At 42.4% G+C, this 19,319-nt stretch overlaps 1 long non-coding RNA gene across 1 annotated transcript; it reads right to left on the bottom strand.

Moving 5' to 3' along the window:
* Positions 1–1,600: 1,600 nt before the first annotated feature.
* Positions 1,601–15,824, bottom strand: LOC120385905. The gene is made up of 3 exons (XR_005589408.1): positions 15,757–15,824; positions 10,241–10,298; positions 1,601–1,672 (listed from the first exon to the last, which is right to left on the bottom strand). It is a non-coding gene; the product is annotated as an uncharacterized LOC120385905 (long non-coding RNA).
* Positions 15,825–19,319: the final 3,495 nt, after the last annotated feature.

Here is a 19,319-nt window from a genome sequence, read left to right on the forward strand (position 1 = left end):
CTCCCTGGACCCCGGTGCCCTTTTACATGGGGTGCTGCCCCCCACCCCCGGCAGTAACCCCTTTCTCTCTGGGAACCCCCACCCTCTATCCCCACCTTGCCTCAGTGTGTGGCCACTGCCAGTCATTGTCTAGCCCCACATCCTGGGGCAGACTGCAGTATCAGCCTATTCATCACTGGCAAGGAGGGTTTGGACCTGCTGCTTTGGCCTATCCCTGGGCTGCCCTCTGTAACCCCCAGTACCTGTTAGCCTTCTGCTAGGCGGCAGCCTGGGGCTTTCCAGGCTGGAGCTCCCCAGCTCCTCTGCCTTTCCCCAGCCCTGCTCCACTCAGGTACCTGGTCTAGCTCCCTGCAGCCAGGCCCATCTCCCTCTGAATGCAGAGAGAGACTGTCTTGGCTTCTGGCTTCCCTGGCCTTCTTATAAGGCCCTGTGGCTCAGTTTGGGGCGTGGCCCCAGCTGCAGCCACTTCCCCAATCAGCCCAGCCTAAAGCCCCTTCCCAGGGCTGTTTTAAAGCCCCAGAAGGGCAGGAGCGGGTAACCACCCCACTACAGACAGTGTTTGCTGACCTGAGGATCTGCACAGGAGCTTGGGCAGACCAGTAAAGGGGCTGGAGGATTATGACTGCCTTTGTACATAATGAGATGGGAAAAAGAAGGGTTTTCTCTGGCCCTGACCTACAGCTACCCAGGGCCATCCATCATTTGGCCCAAAACATGAATTCTGCCCTGGTTCACACCACATTATGCCAATTTCTCTTCTTACTCATACCAGCACAACTGTTATTGGAGTCAGTGGGATCACACCATTGCAAAAGGGAAATTCTGACTAATGAGTTGACTGGCTCAATCATGGCACAATTTGGCCCAAACAGTCTAGCTGCAGAATCAGACTGGAGCAGCAAGCTTAAAAAATGTAACTAAAATTCTATATAGAGAGGGGAAGTATATACCATATATACTCATTCATTAGCCCATTCATTTATAATCCGACCCCCTATTAGGTAAAAATAGCAAAAACTGTATGACCCTTTCATAAGCCAATGCTATATTTCAGGGGTTGGCAAACTTTGGCTCCTGGCCATCACAGTAAGCCGCTGGCGGGTCTGTCGTTTTGGCCACTTCCTGCAGCTCCCATTGGCTGGGAACGGCGAACCACGGCCACAGGTAGCTGAGGGGCTCCATGCCTGCAGATGCTCCAGGTAAACAAAATGACAATGTATTAGATATAAAATTCAATGATTCCATAGAGTTTAAAATCATCAAATTTGGGTGTAGACCCGTTTATAAGCCAACCCCCGCTCTTTGATGCGTCACTTTTTACCAAAAATATTTGGCTTATGAACAAGTATATACGCAGTATATTTGATATTCTTTGAGCACATCTGAGCAAGTTTTTAACAAGTTGCTTTGGGAATACTTCACTTTACAAAATATCCAGTCCTTTTTCTCTTTCGGTGGGATTTAAGATAATTCTTAATAGAAAGTTAGAACAGGGAAATTACAATGCATCTTCTGTTTTTATTTTGTTGGAAATATTAACGGAGAAAAAATACCTGTAGAAGCACCTAATGCTTTTTGAACATATAGACATCTATTTAATCCTGCTTAATGCAACTCAGGTAAGGTTTTCAGATGATCTTCAGGTTTGCCTATGCTGTCTGATAGATAAGTCCTAAATGTATAATAATAAAATACAATAAGAAATATTTTTTCTTTTTAGGTAGATGGAATTAAATATACAACAAAAAATTATTAAATCACACACAGCTATAAACATAAGCAACCAAAAAAAGCCTACTATAAATAGTTAGATATTTATCTATTCTGTGTGAAAGGACACTTTTCCAAAATTTCAGTTCATCAACTTCTTTGGGGATGGACAGTGGTGGATTAATGATTTTGCTGCCCCTAGGCCCTGAAATAATTGCCAGCCCCGGCCCCATATGAACTTGTTTTAGTTTTTTTACAAATTCGTTTAAACTAAAATTAATCTAAATATTAAAATAATTGAACATTTACAACTTTTATTATAAATAAAATTACAAGTACAGCAGACCCTCACTTCAACGCGCTCTGTATAGCACGATTTCGCTTATAGCGTGGGACCACGCATAGATCCAAAACTGAGAACCACTTAATTTCTTCTTTCTGGTCATATTATTATTGTTTAGGATTCTCACGAGTATGTTTACTAAATGGCATCACGCCATTATTGGTGGTTTCAATACACACTATGATTGGTAGAATCGTGGCGTCACTGAATGCTGCGATTACAAAAACGCTGCTATTATAAATTTGCTGCCCCTGCAAATTTGCCCCCCTAGGCCTAGGCGATAATACACCACTGGGGATGGACCTGAAGAAAAGCACTTGTTTGTTTCCTTTCTTTAGCAGAGAATTTGGCATTTGATGAGTCTTTTCTATCTGTATATAAACTCAATACATATAAGGAAGAAAGGAAGCTAGGCTGAATCTGACCCCATTTTCACCAACAAGTATACAGTTCCCCAGTGACACCATTTTTGCACATGCACTCATGATAATTGTGTGTGCAGCTGCACTTGCACAAATATTAGTACATGTTAGCCTTCTGAAGAGCAATATCTAAAAATGCCCTAATCTCAGGGAGGAAGCACAATGTGCACTGACTGCCACTGATTTCATTCCATTCCACTACACTGGTAGAAAAGCCATTTATCTTCATGATCCAGATTTAACAAGAAAACATCCAGCTCCCACTCACAGCTGGGGAAGACTCACAAGTCAATTGGACACTGATTTTAATTTCATTGCACTGGATGGAGAGCCAAGTTATTTATGTCTAAAAAGCAGTTTCAATAAAAGAGACATCTGCCTTCCATAGCATCGTAGCTGGACATATTTTTACTGAATAAGACCCTTAAAGATAAATGACTTTGCTGTCAGTACAGTGCAATAAAAATAAAATCGATGGCAGACTGTCTCCAATGTCCCTTGCCCAGACACTTTAGAATAAACATAGTGAATGTCAGTGTGACAACGGATATAAACATCACCAGCAATGAGCAATGTTCTTAGGTGTCCTGTATTCCTATCCCTGTTTTTAAGGCTCCCTGTAACCTTGTGAATGCTTCTGTACTTAACCACCACCTTTATTTTCTGTTTAGAAATTTTATTTAAAAATTGTAGTCAAAATATATACATGCAAACAAACCTTTAAAAAACAGAAGCATAATAGAATCCACTTCCAATACAGACAAAAGGAAGCTAGACTAAGTTTATACCATATGTCTATTATTTTATCATCTAAAGTGCTAGTGAGGTGTTGAGTCATCCAGTGTTTGGAAGTATATTTCTGAGCATCAGGCCTGAAGTTAGAGTAGAATGGAAACAATTTATTTTTCTTGAGTCCCACAGTTGCAATGGCTAGGTTTATGGGACAGAATCCTTCACTAATCTATTTTATATTTCACTGAAAGCAAAAGCTATTTACCTTTGTTAATAAAGGTACTGTAAGAGATAAAAATATATAGGGTTTAATATTCTGTAATGTCTATGCACAGTTGAGCACTGATTTCATTTCACAACTTTACCACCAGCTAGTTCAAAATTCAATCAGTTGCCTCAGCTAAAAAGCTGCCAATGGTACTTCAGAGCAATGAGTTCCATACATTAATTATGTGCTGTATAACAAAGTATTTTCCTTTATCAGTTTTAAAAGTATTTTATTTCACAGCAAGTTCCTTTGTTCTTGTTTTATAGAGATTAAACATGAGCACTCTTCTCCATCCCATTCATGATTTTGTATAATGTTATCGTCTCTCCTCTCAGGTTCCAGCCATTTCAGTATCTCCTCATGTCTTCAACTTTTATCATCTCTGCTAAACAAGTGTTTGGTTACAAGCCAGTAGTCTGCTTGGAGCAGCTACTCTAACTCCAGCCTCCAAAACTGAGGGAGGAAGAAAGCTATATATTTGAAGGTCCCAGCACACTCCTTCACTTCCCCCTTCATCCTCCACTTCCTGTTAGGGAAATCCCACCAAATTTCCTGGGTTCTCCCTTTCCTCCATATTTATGAGACAGAAATCCCAGATTACTGGGTCAGCAGTCCCTATTAAGTGAGGAAGGAGACTCCCCTGCTATACACACATCATGTTATTTTATTAAAAGCTATCTTGATGGCCCTTGTTTCCCATTAATTCCCTTATTTCCCTTGGCTTTCAGGCCAAGCCACCCAGCTGGTAAGTTAAGTGAGCATCAGTGGAAAACAGCAGCTATACCATAATGCTGTTGACATCAACAGAAGCAGTATAATGCCCAAGAGGAATTAAGATTGCTCAGATTAACCAGGTGGCATTGAACACCTTGAGAGGTACCTGGCATCTTGTAGGATCACAGCCAGAAGGAAAATCTATTTATCCTCCTTGTAAGGCTACTGTTCAGTCTGGTGTCTCTGTAGTGCAATCCATAGAAATAACACAACATGGATGTTCATCCATTCTGTCTGGAAACAACTCAACCAACCAGTTTTACTCCCTTCTCCGCCATATAACAACATGGGTAAAGACCAAGTTCTGTTGTGAAGATAAGAACCAAAATCTTGTAGCAAGTGGTATGCTCATTCTGCCATGTCAGGCAGGCCAGCTGTTTGTTTTCAGTGGTAATTCCCAATGGCTGTCTGTGCGGTCTGGAGAAAACTACACTAACAATAAAAACCCAATACACAGTCAATAAACAAGGCAGTGAAAAATGTAATGAAGGAGATTAAAAAAAGAATAATGAGAAATATAAAATATTGGATCTAGATTATGTATACAGGGCCTGTACCTTTATATAGGCCCACTGGTGGCAGAAAATCTGCCCAGAGAGGGGTTTACCAGGTGCTCACAATCCCCGCTCCCGCAAATGACCTTTGACCAACTAGTGCAATTAGATTGCAATTAGAGCTGGTTGAAATGTGTCCTGTTTTTCTATCAGCTCTGTCAACAATCCTGCCAAGGCTGGAGAGGATGGGTTTGAGACAGATACCTGGGGAGGGGATGCAGCTTCAGAGCATTCCCTAGGTAGCCTCTACAGATAGATCTCTAGAATCCCAGGCCACAAATCAAACTACCATCCCTGGTGTAAAACTTCAGGGAGAACAAAGGATCAAACACTGCCTTCTCCACACCGGTGGTGAATCTCCCTCCCCCCAGGTGAACCTTTCCCTGCTGGCATTGAGCAATATTGTTTGCACCCCTGGCACAAGAAGGGAGATTCAAGCCCAAGGACTGCAAAGAATACAGAAAAGTGGGTTAGCTTGTTTTCCTTAAGAAGCTGGCTGCTGATTGTACGTCTGCATTTTTATTCCTCAGGTATGACAGAAACATTTATATTGTGCAGCAACTAAATTAGCTACTGATTGTTGGGTGCTCAGCCTTTGCTTTACACAATATCCAAAGTCAATGAAGCAACGAAAACACAAATCTCCTTACCACAGATTTGCTTGCAGGCAGGTATCACATAGAATTTATGTATGTGCCTTTCTCCCTCCATACTACTTAGCCTGGGGCTGAATGCATTTTCTCTTTCATCGTGATGTGCAATACTGCCACCTAACTAGGGCCCGTGTCCAAGCCTGTCTGTAGCTGTCTCTCTAACCTTACTGGCTTGCATGTTATTGTCTCCCCCCCCCCACCCCCACAAAGTCCTTTATTCACTAACCTCCTTTACTTATCTGATGTTAAAAGGAAGAAGACAAAATAGATGTGGGTGCCAAACAATCTGAAACAATAGCACAGGCACAATCTTATCAGTAAAACTAACTGAAAATTGTATAATACGTATCACTAAGGCCGTAAAACAGTTGTGATTTTTTGGTTCAAAAATTGCAGCCACCGTTTGTTAAAGTTGCAGTTCTGGGCAACAGAACAGAAGAGACACCACGTGTCCCCTTTGGCTCTCGACAGAGGGCCAGCCGGGTCAAATCTGAGAGGAATTGTGATCCCGTGCACCTGGTCCAACGCCAGGCACTCAAATGTGGCCCATCCCCCTTCCACTAGGTGGCCAGGCCAAATCTGGGTGAGTGACTGCAACAGGATGTACCAACCCCGCACTGGGCTGATGGGGGTGGACCAATCATTGTGGGCCAAGGAGGCCACACCCCCTTTCTCCTGCTGCACATGCTCAAAGTGGAGAAGGCAGCCAAAAGTAGGCAGCCCAGTTCAGTCAGGGCTGGCTGCAGAGGAGGAAGGACTTGTCCTAGGGGCTCCTCCAGAGATACCAGTGACGCTCCAAGCAGCAGGGCCCACGGACCCGGACTACACTGTGGATAACTTGCTGAATACAGAGACTGACGGGACGCCAGATCACCGCCAGCCACACGAGGCAGCATGGTACTGTAGAGAGGCTGCAGGGCTCCAGACTGTTTGCTTTGCCCTGCCCAGTGGCAGCAGCCTGATTGCTGCTTTGCTCTGCCCAGGGGGCTGATTCCCCAAGTGCTACTTACTGCCCCAGCCAGTAGACTGCTGGGCCCCAGACTGTTTGTTTGTTTTGCCTGCCCACGGACCCATGGACTATTCATCTAAGTGACCCTGTCAGGGGGCTGGGACCCACTTGACCAAAATCACCTGCTTAACGGGGAATCCCGATGACTGTGTGACAGGGTGTACCAAACGTGCACTAGGCCAACGGGGTGCCGCAACTGGACACACAGGGCGCCCGTCACAGTGCCACTGTGACCTGGTGCATGGGGTCACAACCAGTCAGATTTGCAGCAAGTATAAAAAGTTGTGATGTGTGTTAAAGTTGTGGTTTCTGCAAAAAAATTGCAGCCAGCAATTTTCTTAGTCTTGCATATCACTCAGCATAAGTATGGATAAAAGAATGTCATAAAAGAAAGATGTCGCTATGCCAACATAACCCCCCATGTAGATGTATCTATGTCAATGGAAAAATGCTTCCATCGATGTAGCTACTATTGTTCAGGGAGGTGATGTTACTACACCGGTGGAAAAACTCCTTCCATCAGCGTAGGCTGTGTCTACACTACAGGGTTATGCCAGCACAGCTATGCCAGCTATGTCTCCATAGCGTAGACTACCCAAAGTTACATAATTACTCCCTCTGTAGAAGTCCTAAGGTAGAAGTGCAGGAAGGTAACCTGTTTCTGTGCATCTTAAGAGCTCCACAGCTGAGGAAGCAACCTGTCCATGGAGCTACTTAAGCTCTTCTCAGACAGTAGCTCTGCTCTGGAAGGGCTTAGGAGGTACTCAGAACAGTTGCCTCCCTCTGCAAGCTTTGCCAATTCCCCTATTTCATTTGGCAACTGTTGGCCTCTTACTCTTGTTCTCCTTCAAATCCTCCTGCCTCCACACTCAGCATATAGAATGTGATTCCTTACAAACAAGCCAACCAACCAGAAAATTATATGACCATGTAGTGATGTTGTACATTAGATCTTGCTGGACAGCCAAACCCTTTTATAGCTTGAATTGTATTATACCAAGATCTGAAAATATTGATTAGTGTTTTGCATATCGTTGCTAACAAAAGCAATAGTGCAAGTATTGTTTATAAAGCAAAGCTTTGCCACAGAAATACATTCATTAGCTTTCATTCATTATCACTATTCCAATAACTCACCTAGCAGTCATTCCCTTGTTCTCAGCATTATTTCTTAACCTAATGACTAATTCATTCTGGAAAAACAAAATTCACTCTCAAACAGCCAGCACAAAGCCAATGCATTACTTAAAGCCTGCTCAAGCCCTTCAGAATGCAGGGCAGTGTAAACAATGTGCGTGTGTGTGTATGTGTATGTGAGAGAGAGAGAGAGAAATGAAATGCACTTAGATTTTTTTCAGGCAGAGACCATCTTTTTGTCCTGTATTTGTACAGCAGCTAGCACAATGGGGTCCTGGTCCATGACTAGGGCTTCGAGGCACTATGGTAATACAAATAATCATAAAATGAAACATGAGAAAGTTAATAGTGGCGGTGATTTAGATATCCAAACATTAGTCCTGTGTGTCAAAACCATGAATATACAAGTAATTTCAAATAAGTGCCAATAAAACCTCTATATCAAACTAGTATGTATTCTGTACATGCCACATATGGCACAGAAACTATATTAGGAACATTTGGGGATTATTAAGTTTTATTACTGGGACTATTTTTTGCATCCATCTGCCAGTCTGTTTTAGCTACCAACAGTCAAACTATACAGGCCTTGGAGAAAGCCATAAAAATCCTCTAAAAACAGACTTAAAATGTCACAATTTCGAAGCCCAATATCTCAGGCTCTTCCAGGAGTAGGAGAGAGTATTAGGTCCCATTTGGATTCTCTACTTTCTGAGGGGATCCAGCACTTGCTTCTAACTCTGAAAGATCTAAAAGACTGGACATTAAACTCATGACATTTTTATACAGAGAGAATCTGTCACTGAGCCAGGACTACACATCATCTGTCTGGGAATTCAGATATATTTAAAATTGGTCGGGGAGGGGAAATTGAGGAGAAAAGAAGGAAACAGTTCTCTTAAGTTCTGTTTAAGATAGCTGAAGCTGCTCAAGCGTCTTGAACATTAGAATAAATGCAAGGGGGACCGGGTGGTGGGCAGAGTGAAGGCAGGGTTATCAAAAGAGCAGGATAAATACTTTTAGCATCATGCTCAGTAATTTATCAGATGGGTACCACCTCCATATATATAAATATATTCATTATCATTGAAATCAGAGCTCAGCAATCTACAAGTCCAAGGGTTAGGAAAAGAAACCTGGCTATCTACCATGCCCAATGTCACAAGGAGAAAGGTACACTTTTAAAATGAGCGATTTTATATTTATGAAAGCCTTGGTCCTACCCATTTTTCATTCTGAGTGGCAGGGTGTGCAAGCTTGTTTCACTCCTGGACAATTGAAAATAAAGACTACACAAGTAAGGTTAAGTGCTGAACAAAATCCTTCACAGGGAGCAGTACTAAACCACAAGTCTCCTGCACACTGACTCTCTCACGTGTAACTGTACATGATAAAGAGGGGAGGGACATGGGTGGAAATCTCATGTAGGTGAGGAGTCATGGGCTAAGCATAATCTTGACCATATTAATGAGGCTTTTAGGGTATGTCTACATTGCAAATAGACACCCATGGATGGCCTCATGGGGCTAAGGCTAAGGGGCTGTTTAATTGCAGTGTAGACATTCTGGCCTGGGCTGGAGCCCGGGCTCTATGACCCTGTGAGGAGGAAGGGTCCCCATGCAGCCCAAGCCCAAATGTCTACACCACAATTAAACAGCCCCTTAGCCCGAGCTCTGCAAGACAGTCAGCTGGTGTGGGCCAGCCACGTATGTCTAACTGTAGACATACCCTCAGTCACACATTCCTTCTTAGGCCTTACTTCCGGCTACTAGCCAGATGTCATTTGGTAGCTTCATTGCATTTTCATCTATTCGTGCTCATCTTCCTCTGTACTCCCTGTCCTCCTCACAATGCTTTTGTCCAGACTGCTCTCCACCTGCACTGAGAAGGATCAAACCCTAAACATGTTGTAATTCTGAAAAACATGAACAGTTTTACAAAAGGACTTTTAAAAATCAAATAGCTAAGAAGCTAATTTATTTGAGATGGACTTTAGGTCCCTCTAGTGGTTTGGTAGGGGTGAAATTACATAGCAAAACGTAAGAGAGAAAGGAAAATTATAACATCCAGAAGGCTCTATAAAGGCCCACAAGAGACTTGTACCCCATCCACACCAAACCACAGAGTGGCAACACAGCTGCTCCATGGCCATTACTGCAGTTGCAACATCACAGTAGCCTGTTTTCCCGCATTCTTCTTCCACCCACCGCAACTTTCAGAGGGTGTAAGCAGCAACTTGTATCTCACCAATGTTTTCCTAGACACCAAAAGCCAGATTTAAATCTCAGTTACATCAGTGTAAATCCTGAGTAACTCCACTTCAGTAGAGTTTTACACTAGAGACTTTGGACATTTAAGATGCTGGCTCGCAAACCACTTGGAGTGGGTCTTTACAAAATGTTCAATGTTGGCCTAACTGCTCTCATTCAAATCAGTTTCAGTATTGCCAACCCCAAACATTCAAATATCACAAGTCTGCCCCCTCCCCAAAATTGTGAGATGTGTTTAAAAATAATAAGATGTTTTTAAAGAGTTACATTTTGGGGTCTTTTTATTTGTCTTCTGGCTTTTGAGCCTCTAGGGAGCACTTGGGTCATTTTTCAAACTTTTTTCTATATCCTGAAGGCTAGGAACTTACCTTTATTTATGTGAGAATCACAGCTCTCATTTTAATCACATGATTCCAGGAGCTGGAGCTTTAAGAAAAAACACCAACTGATATAAGGCACTCAAAAAGCTATGGCAACGCTGTATGAAACAAGTGACCAGCATAAAATTAAAGATGCAATGTAGGCAATCTGGAGGCATTTCTTATTTTAAAAGAAATCAGGATGCAGCCAATTAGTTCATTTTATCATCCATTTATCATTGTGTTATTTCAGGGGTAGGCAACCTATGGCATGTGTGCCGAAGGCGGCACACAAGATGATTTTCAGTGGCACTCACACTGCCCAGGTTCTGGCCACTGGTCCAGGGGGACTCTGCATTTTAATTTAATTTTAAATGAAGCTTCTTAAACATTTTGAAACCTTATTTACTTTACATACAACAATAGTTTAGTTATATATTATAGACTTATAGAAAGAGACCTTCTAAAAAGGTTAAAATATATTACTGGCACGCAAAACCTTAAATTAGAGTGAATAAATGAAGACTCAGCCACTTCTGAAAGGTTGCCGACCCCTGTGTTATTTGGTGTTATGGTCAATTCATATGCTATTTCATATACAAGCAATGTATACTAAATAGATTTAAATTGTAGGATTATAGAAGTATATGTATATGATAAATATATAGGAGTGATGAGTGTATATTAGATGTGTAAGTAAAGCATGACTGGAATGCAAGGCCTACAGGCTGAGGCCTGTAAGATTTTAGCTTAGTCATAGTAGGCCATTGGCTGAAGAATGCTTGACATGAGTGGGTGACCTAGGAATAACCCTGTGCCAGTAAGGTCCCAAGATTACTGTAAAAGATGTGCCAACAGGTGATGTTACAGAAAACTAGATTGCAATAAACCGCAATGTCTAAGATCCATGAGACACCTGATTGTAACATCACGGAATGTCCTATCCTGACCACAGGGTACATGTTGTGTGCAGATGCTAATGACAATAAGAGGAACTAAGAAACAAGCAATGACAAAACCCCAGTATTCATGGGGTGTGGAAGTACAGATAGGTTGAAACCCTCATGCATATGCATAAGGTGTTACGTGTGGACAGAACAACAATGGGTTTCCTAATAGTGTAAAAGTGGGAAGATCTTAAGGGACAACCTCACAGGAAAGCTCAGCAGGAACCACCCCTCTATCACTGATTGTCTGTCGAGATGGCCATCGGACCTTAGAATATCTTTGATGATGTGAGTATGATCACAGTCTTAGTTATTACATGGGTTTTTGTAGGATTTCTATATGCATGGGTAATTGTAACTTTATTTATTGTTGTAATAAAACTTGTGGCACAGATAAGACTTTGTACTTGTGGTTGTGTCTGTGGTCACCTATCCTTGGTCTTCAGGTGTTCCTGGAGTTTCCAAACTTGAGAAAAGCACCAAAGGTGATTTTCACTCTGTTGAGCTTGTAACTATAGCATCAGGAGCTGAACCCATGGTAGTTTAATACAAAATTACGAAATTCAGGTTAAATAAAAAAGGCTACAAGGGATATTTTAATTTAATATTGATGCCATGTTTCAGGGGAAATATAAAAAACCACAATACATGCTACGTAATACATCAAAAATGCAAATATAGAGCTCACATTTTGCTAAAGTGCTTCTCCAAATGTGGGCTGCAGCTCTCACTAATCCCTGCTTTATCACATATACCAGGAACTGTGGAATAGATACCTTAGGAGACCCATAATGCACTGGTACGACGACAATTAGAGGGAGTGCTGTGTGTGTACACAGTGAAGCGGCTTACACTGACACATAGTCACTTTGCTATGATTTAATAACCGTTGTAAAGGAATCTTGAGAGACCAAAACTTTCGAGATTATGGACCTCATTCCCCACTTCCTTACACTTTGTACAAGTCTTTTATTCCCATGCAAAGATATGCAACTTACAAAAGGATTGTCTACACTACAGTGCCTTAGCTGGTATAGCGAGGTAGGTAGAGCTCCCATTAGTGGAGATGCAGAGTAAGTAGACGGAAGTTCTTCTGTCAGCATGACTTTACCACTGCCCATAGGCGCCAACTTCCGCTGGCACCGGTGAGTGCTCAACCCCACTCTGCCTCCAGCCTCACTCCAACTCCACCCCTGCCCGGCCCCCATTCCAACCCTTCCCCAAAGTCCCTGCCCCAACTCTGTCCCCTCCCTGCCCCTATTAGTCCTTCCCCAAATCCCCGCCCTGGCTACACCTCTTCCTCACCTCCTTCCATGAGCGTGCCGCGTTCCCACTCCTCCTCCCTCCCTTCTGGAGCTTGTTAGCCACAAAACAGCTGTGTTGTGGGGGCAAGTGCTGGGAGCTAAGGGGAGAAGCAGGGACACAGCACACTCACAAGAGGGGGAGGAGGTGAGGTGGGAAGGGGAGCTTGGCTGCCGGTGGGTGCAGAGAATCCACTAATTTTTCTCCGTGGGAGCTCCAGCTCCTGAGCACCCACAGAGTCGGCACCTATGCCACCACCCCAAATGACTTTACCACTGCTACACTGACAGAAGCACATTTATGTTGGTACAGTTGCATTTGTCAGCAAAGTTATGTCAGCTACCAGCTGTGATTTTTCTCACACTGCTAACCAAAATAGCTATGCCTGCAAAACTTTGTAGTGTAACATGCATTCAGATTTGGCTGCATTTTATACACACACAGTTCAAAACAGTGCAAACTTCACAGAAGTGTAAATGACTACACAAAGTATGAGTCAGCAGCAAAGGAAGCTCTCGCTCTCTTTAATGAATGAACTGTTACTTATTTTCTCTTTAAAACCTAGTTTACTTTTTTTTCCTAGAAGTTTTTGAAGTACTCCTTTTCCTGCTAACTCGTTACCATCTATTCCACTCGATTGTTGCCTATGCTTAGATATTAAAGACTAAGTTGCTATTAAAGATAAATGGCTGGATCCTCAGCTGCCTATGATGCTTTTTTGACACTCCATTTGTTTACAGGGACCAGAAAACTAACCTAACTAGCCCAGTGTAGGGCAAATCCCAGGGTGACATAGAGCTTATCTACACTATGGCCATGGCTACACTTGCAAATTTGCAGCGCTGCAGCAGGGTGTGAAAACACACCCTCTCCAGCACTGCAAATTGCGGCGCTGCAAAGCGGCAGTGTGGTCAAAGCCCCAGCGCTGGGAGCGCGGCTCCCAGCGCTGTACGTTATTCCCCACAGGGAGGTGAAGTACGGACAGCGCTGGGAGAGTTCTCTCCCAGCGCTGGCGCTTTGACTACACTTAGTGCTTCAAAGAGCTGCCGCGGCAGCGCTGCCGCGGTAGCGCTTTGAAGTGCAAGTATAGCCATAGCCTAAGACACCACAGCTACACTGCTGTAACCGCACAGAACAGGTGTACCCTGCAGCAATGAAGGGGGTTTTCCATCACTGTAAGAGCTCCACTTCCCCGAGAAACCATAGCTAGGTTGACAGAAGTTTTCCACTGATGTAGCTGCATCTACACCAGAGATTAGGTCAGACTAATGTGAAAGTAGAATGAATTATATTGGAAAAATAGAAACGATTAAAGAAATGCTGTGTGTACCTTTAAGCAAAAGAGCTGAAATGCTGCAATCCAGGTGTCAGGAATGCAGACATAAGGTAAAACAATTGCTCCACTTAAGGGCGATTGGTGAAGTATTAGCTGTAGATCAAGTTAGTAAGGAAGTAGGATATGCATGCTGTGCCCCAGGTAAATTTTACAGTTTTGCTCTCTTTGTCCCTTTGTTTAGTTCCTGCCCTTTTATCTGTATAAATAAGATAGTTTGTGTCTTGCATGGGGCTCACATTATCTGGGTGTTATTAGCAGAGCGCTGTGCTAATAAAACAGAGTGGTCTGACAAACTGTGAGTCCCGAGTCTAACTTTGACACTAACTACAGCGCTAAGGGGTGTGAATTTTTCATATCCATGAGCAACATAGTTATGTCAATCTAAATGTTTTAGAGTTGAATAGACCGTAGTCCCTGTACATCACCTCCTTTCTGAATCCCAGGGTGAAGAAATATCGCTGAGGAAAAGGGGCCACAGCATCACTGCAGCTGTAATGGTCTCTTGAGCCCATAGACCACTGCGTGCAATACAGAACAGCCCTGAGGCAACTCTAAGTGGTGCCCTAGACAGAAATAGCCCCCAAACTGGGGGCAGAAAGGTGGCTTAGGTATACCTTTGCCCCTCACCCCTTCGACAGTCCTTCCCTGAGCACAGCTGAAGTGGAGAGTCCAGTCCCACATGTCTTAGTTCAAGTAACTCTTTCTTTCAGACAGCAATCTTAAGGAGATAACCCCTGTGCTGTAATATTAAATCCATGTATATTTGCATTTTCACAATTACTACATTCTAGGAGAATATTGTTAGTGTCACCTGTCCCTAATATGTAAGAAAGTGATTGGTCAATACAATTGTACACATACAATTGTTTTATGTAAGTTTTAGTGACAATACATAGAGCAGCATAGAGGACTAATGACAGCAAACAAGACCAATTAAAATAAGTGTCATTTTCTGTAAGGTTCTGGCATCTGTTTGGACTCCAATGGAAACCTAAACCAAACTGAAACATGATGTGGGAAAAGCACACCATAAGGAGTCTGAATGGACCACAGTTAGGTGAAATGCACAACATTTTACATTCCTCTTGCATTGATAGGGGAAGAAATGAATCTGTGGGATATCTTGGGAAATGTTGAGTTAGTTGACATTCCAACCCTCACAAGATATTTTCTTTTTAAATCACGCATTCAATGACAATGTTTTTGGACGGTGCCTGTAGCAATGTATTGTTTGTAACATTCTTTTAAGGACTTCATCTGGAGCCCACTTCGCATAAAATTATTTCCTTTTGCTTGTGATCTTACACCATACTGTTTTGTATTTTTTCCTGAGTCCCTATGTTCCTTGTTATCTTCATTGCTGATTTCAGGAAGAGATACTGTGATAATTGCTCTAATTGGAAACCTCCACGTGCTGTCAATTATTGTTATTTCTCAAAAGTTAATGACTGTACAGTGATATTTAAAACCAAGATTATTAAAATGATAAAGAGAAGGAAAGAGAAAACTTATTTTAGAAAATATTCAACACAAAATACATATTAATTGGGCATGGTTTTGCATAATGTCCATCATGACAGCTTAGGGCCTGATAGAAAACCCACGTAATGGCAATGGAAAGTCCTAATTATTTCAGCAATATATTCTTCCAAAACATCCAGTTCTGGCCACTGTCATAAGTTATCTGACTGGATGAATCATTGGTCTGATTCCCTATGACATTTCCTATGGTCATAAAAGCTAAAACATTGATATTCTACAATGCTGACCACATAGCCATTTCAAGTATGCTGCTTTCTGGTAGTTACAGAACATGAGCATATCCTAAAGACTCTCCTGAAAACCTTTGTTCAATGTGCAACTGCCATCAAAACATTAAACAAAATGCTATGGTATATAAAGATTGGGTTGGAAAATAACACCAAAAACATTAGCCTTACCTTGAATACTGTGCACAAAACTGGCCACCTCACCTCCAAATGAGTATATGTGATTACAGAAGGTGTCTAGAGATGGACAATGTGAAATAATTAGAGGCATGGAAAGATTTCTGCATGAGGGGAGACTGAAACAATTGAGACTTTAGGGAGAAGACAAAAAAGAGAGACTTGATCCAGATATTGAAAATAATGAATGACAGACAGAAAATAAACTGGACTCTCCAGTTTACTCTCTTTCATAATACAAGAAGAAGGGGATTTCTAATGAAACACAACAATTTAAAATGGATACAGTGAAATGCTTTTTATGCCCTGCATAATTGAATGGCGGAACTAATTGCCTCAAGTTATAATTGGCACCGGGAGCTTAGCAGAATTAAAAAAAAAGGATTAGATATTGATAATGAAAACAGCTAAAAGTACATTAGACAAGATAAAATAAATATGGGATATAAACATTCATGCTTCAGGAATAAACCAATCATTCATTGATCTGGGTTAAGAAGAAACTACCTTTATAGACAGTTTTTTCCATAACTGTCTACTACTGGATTTCATGCACTTCCTGCGAAGGACTGTGAATGTGTGGGGAATGACATTGGATGGGACAGACCCACTGGTCTCATTCAGTAAGTAATCTTGACCCCAACAAAGCAAGGTACTTGAGCATGTGTCTACAGATTTCATAGGCATTTACATGGCCCCATTACCATTGTACCTAAGCACCTGCTAATATTTAATGTGTTTATCCTCGTAATACCCCTATGAAGTAGGGAAGTGCTATTATTCCCGTTTTACATATGGGCGACTGAGACACAGAGAGAGACTAAGGTCTGAATGCACAAAAGAAGGCAGGTGTTGCAATGCTCAGCATCATAATGCGTAACTTTTAGGTGCCTGGGAAAATCACTGCGATTCACAAGGCTGAGTTAAGTGTCTACGTTCCTCTACAATGAATAGGGAGAGATCTATGCCTTAGACTGCGATTCACAAAAAACAGTATGCTAGACAAGGAGTCATCTCAATTCATCAGTGGGAGATGCCAACGAGAGGAGTGAGTGCTAAACCCCACCCCTGTCACTGGGTACCAATATCTGCTTAGCAAGAAATGTGGGGAAATTCTTCACTTTCTCCTGTTGGAGCTCTTGCACTGTGACTAAACAATTAAATAGCCAATGGAGCAGGGAGGCTGGATCCTGGGTCTCCCAGGTCTCCCTTTTCCTCTGGCTCTAATGACTCCTAAGAGAGAAGAGAATGAGAGAACACACACATGAGAATGAGTCTTTAGCTTGGTGGTCAGAGCATTCACCCAGGATGTGGAAGACCCAGTCCCCCTGCTCCAGTGATGCTAATTCTTTTTTCATAGTGCAATAGCTTCAACAAGGGAGACTAAGGGAGCCCCACATCAGAATTCCCCAGAGCCCAATGGCAGGGCCGCCCGGGGGGGGGGGCAAGTGGGGCAATTTGCCCCAGGCCCTGGGCCTCACAGGGGCCCCCATGAGAGTTTTTTGGGGCCCCTGGAGCGGGGTCCTTCACTCGCACCAGGGGGCTCGGAAAACTCTCATGGAGCCTGAGGCCCCCGGGGCGTCTTCCGCTTCAAGTCTTTGGCGGTAATTCGGTGGCGGGGGGTCCTTCTGTCCTGCGACCCACTGCCGAAGTGCCCCGAAGACCCGTGGCGGGGAGTCCTTCTGTCCCAGGACCCGCCGCTGAAGAGCTGGGTCTTCAGCGGTAATTCAGCGGTAATTAGTCTATAAGGTGCCACAGGACTCTTTGTTGCTTTTACAGATCCAGACTAACATGGCTACCCCTCTGATACTATCTTCCCCTGGTTTGTGAATTGCTCTGGGACTTAGGCAGGAAATAGGTACCCAGGGTACCCACAAGGGGGCAGCAGTATGAATGACCAGAGGTGCCTAGAGAACTTTTACTGAGAAAACATATGTGCTGAGTAAGTTGCCTAAAAGTTTTCAGCAGGAGTTTTGTGCATCACAAAACTAAGACTCAGGCACCTAACTCTTTTTGTGTATTCAGTGACTTACACAGGGTCACAAAGAATATCTTTAGCACAGCATGGAATTGAACTTGTGTCTCCATGTCCCAGTGAGTATCCTAGCCACTGGACCATCCTCCCTCTCTTATAGCATGTACATTAAGTTATGATATAACTTTAAGCTTGTAAATATTCCCATTTGAAGTGACTGGGGCTATATAAGCAATTAAGGACCTGGCTGAATCCAGGTCTACAGTCCAGTGTTGCTCCTCACACTCTACCAGAGCTACACTTTCTGCTCTCAGTAAAAACCTAGCTTTATTCACAGCATGTGCCTATTTACGTAATGTGGTTTACCATCCTCTTACTCTGCATTACTGTTAGAAAAAACACAAGAGCCAAGTTTGGGGATTTTTCTCTCCAATCATCTGTCAGTTGCTCTAAGCCTGAGGCTTGTCACTCAACCCTCATAACCAAGTCATATTCATTGTGAGGTAAAAAAAGGAAAGAGCTGACTCTTTGTCCTACACTTACAAGCATACGTTCTCAATGACTTTTCAGCTCACATTTCCATGTTTTCTTCAAATGTGTTCCTCAGAGTAAGCTTGGTCATTTCCCTCAGAAGATCAAAGAACAAGCCTTTCAGGTTGCTAACAAAAACCTTGCAAGATTTTATTTAAGAGAAGTCAAAAAACGGCTTGCTGCAGCTGCTCTAACTGTAAACCAGGTTTGTGGAGATAGGAAGAAAGCTATAGAACAGGATTTCAAATGTGTGTCTGTAATACATACATTTTAAAATAACATACTACGAGTTCCATGTCTTGTGCCAAGAATACAGACTGAAGCTGAGAGATTAGAAGCCTGAATATGTGGCTAAAAATATCGGTACAGATGGGAGGGTATTATAATTCATTATGTTTCTTTTGAAACAGATGGAGCATACGCAGTATTGGAACTAATTTTTTGGGAAAATACTAAGCTGTGCAACTCTAAATTAAAGACTAGGCACAACAATACATGCAGTATTTGTTTATTTCAGTAATCAGACTTTTGTTGATAGACAAATATAGAAAAGCATTTGAAGCCGTTTATTTAGGAGCTTATCTGCTCTCATGAGTAGTCTCAGGGCTACATCCAGAAAGGGCACTTTCGGTGTTGCAGTGCCTAACTTTAGGCATTGCAGCCTATGTTAAGCAGAAATTAGGTTTTGGCCTAATGTGTAAAGGTGTATGGGAAATGGAGGTTCCTAATGTAAGTTACAGATAAGCTGGAAACAGTAAGATGGGAAAATTGAACTTAGCGAAGACATGACCCTAGGTTATGCTGTGGCTATATTTTGGTTATAGCTGGTTTTAGAAAGGTTTTTAAAGAGCATTTTTAAAAACTGTGAATGTTTTATTAAAATACTATTTATAGGGATAGTATTAGAAGGACATGGGTGCTGAAGTTAATTTAAATAATGTGTTAATATAAAGAACCATCAACGAGGTGGTGGAAATGTGAAGATGATAATTAGTATGTTAATTAACATTAAAACTTCTACTACTGACTATAAAAAGAGTAGTTTTTGTTA

This window comes from Mauremys reevesii, linkage group 1 (genome assembly GCF_016161935.1).
Source record: "Mauremys reevesii isolate NIE-2019 linkage group 1, ASM1616193v1, whole genome shotgun sequence".
NCBI classification, from domain to species: Eukaryota; Metazoa; Chordata; order Testudines; family Geoemydidae; genus Mauremys; species Mauremys reevesii.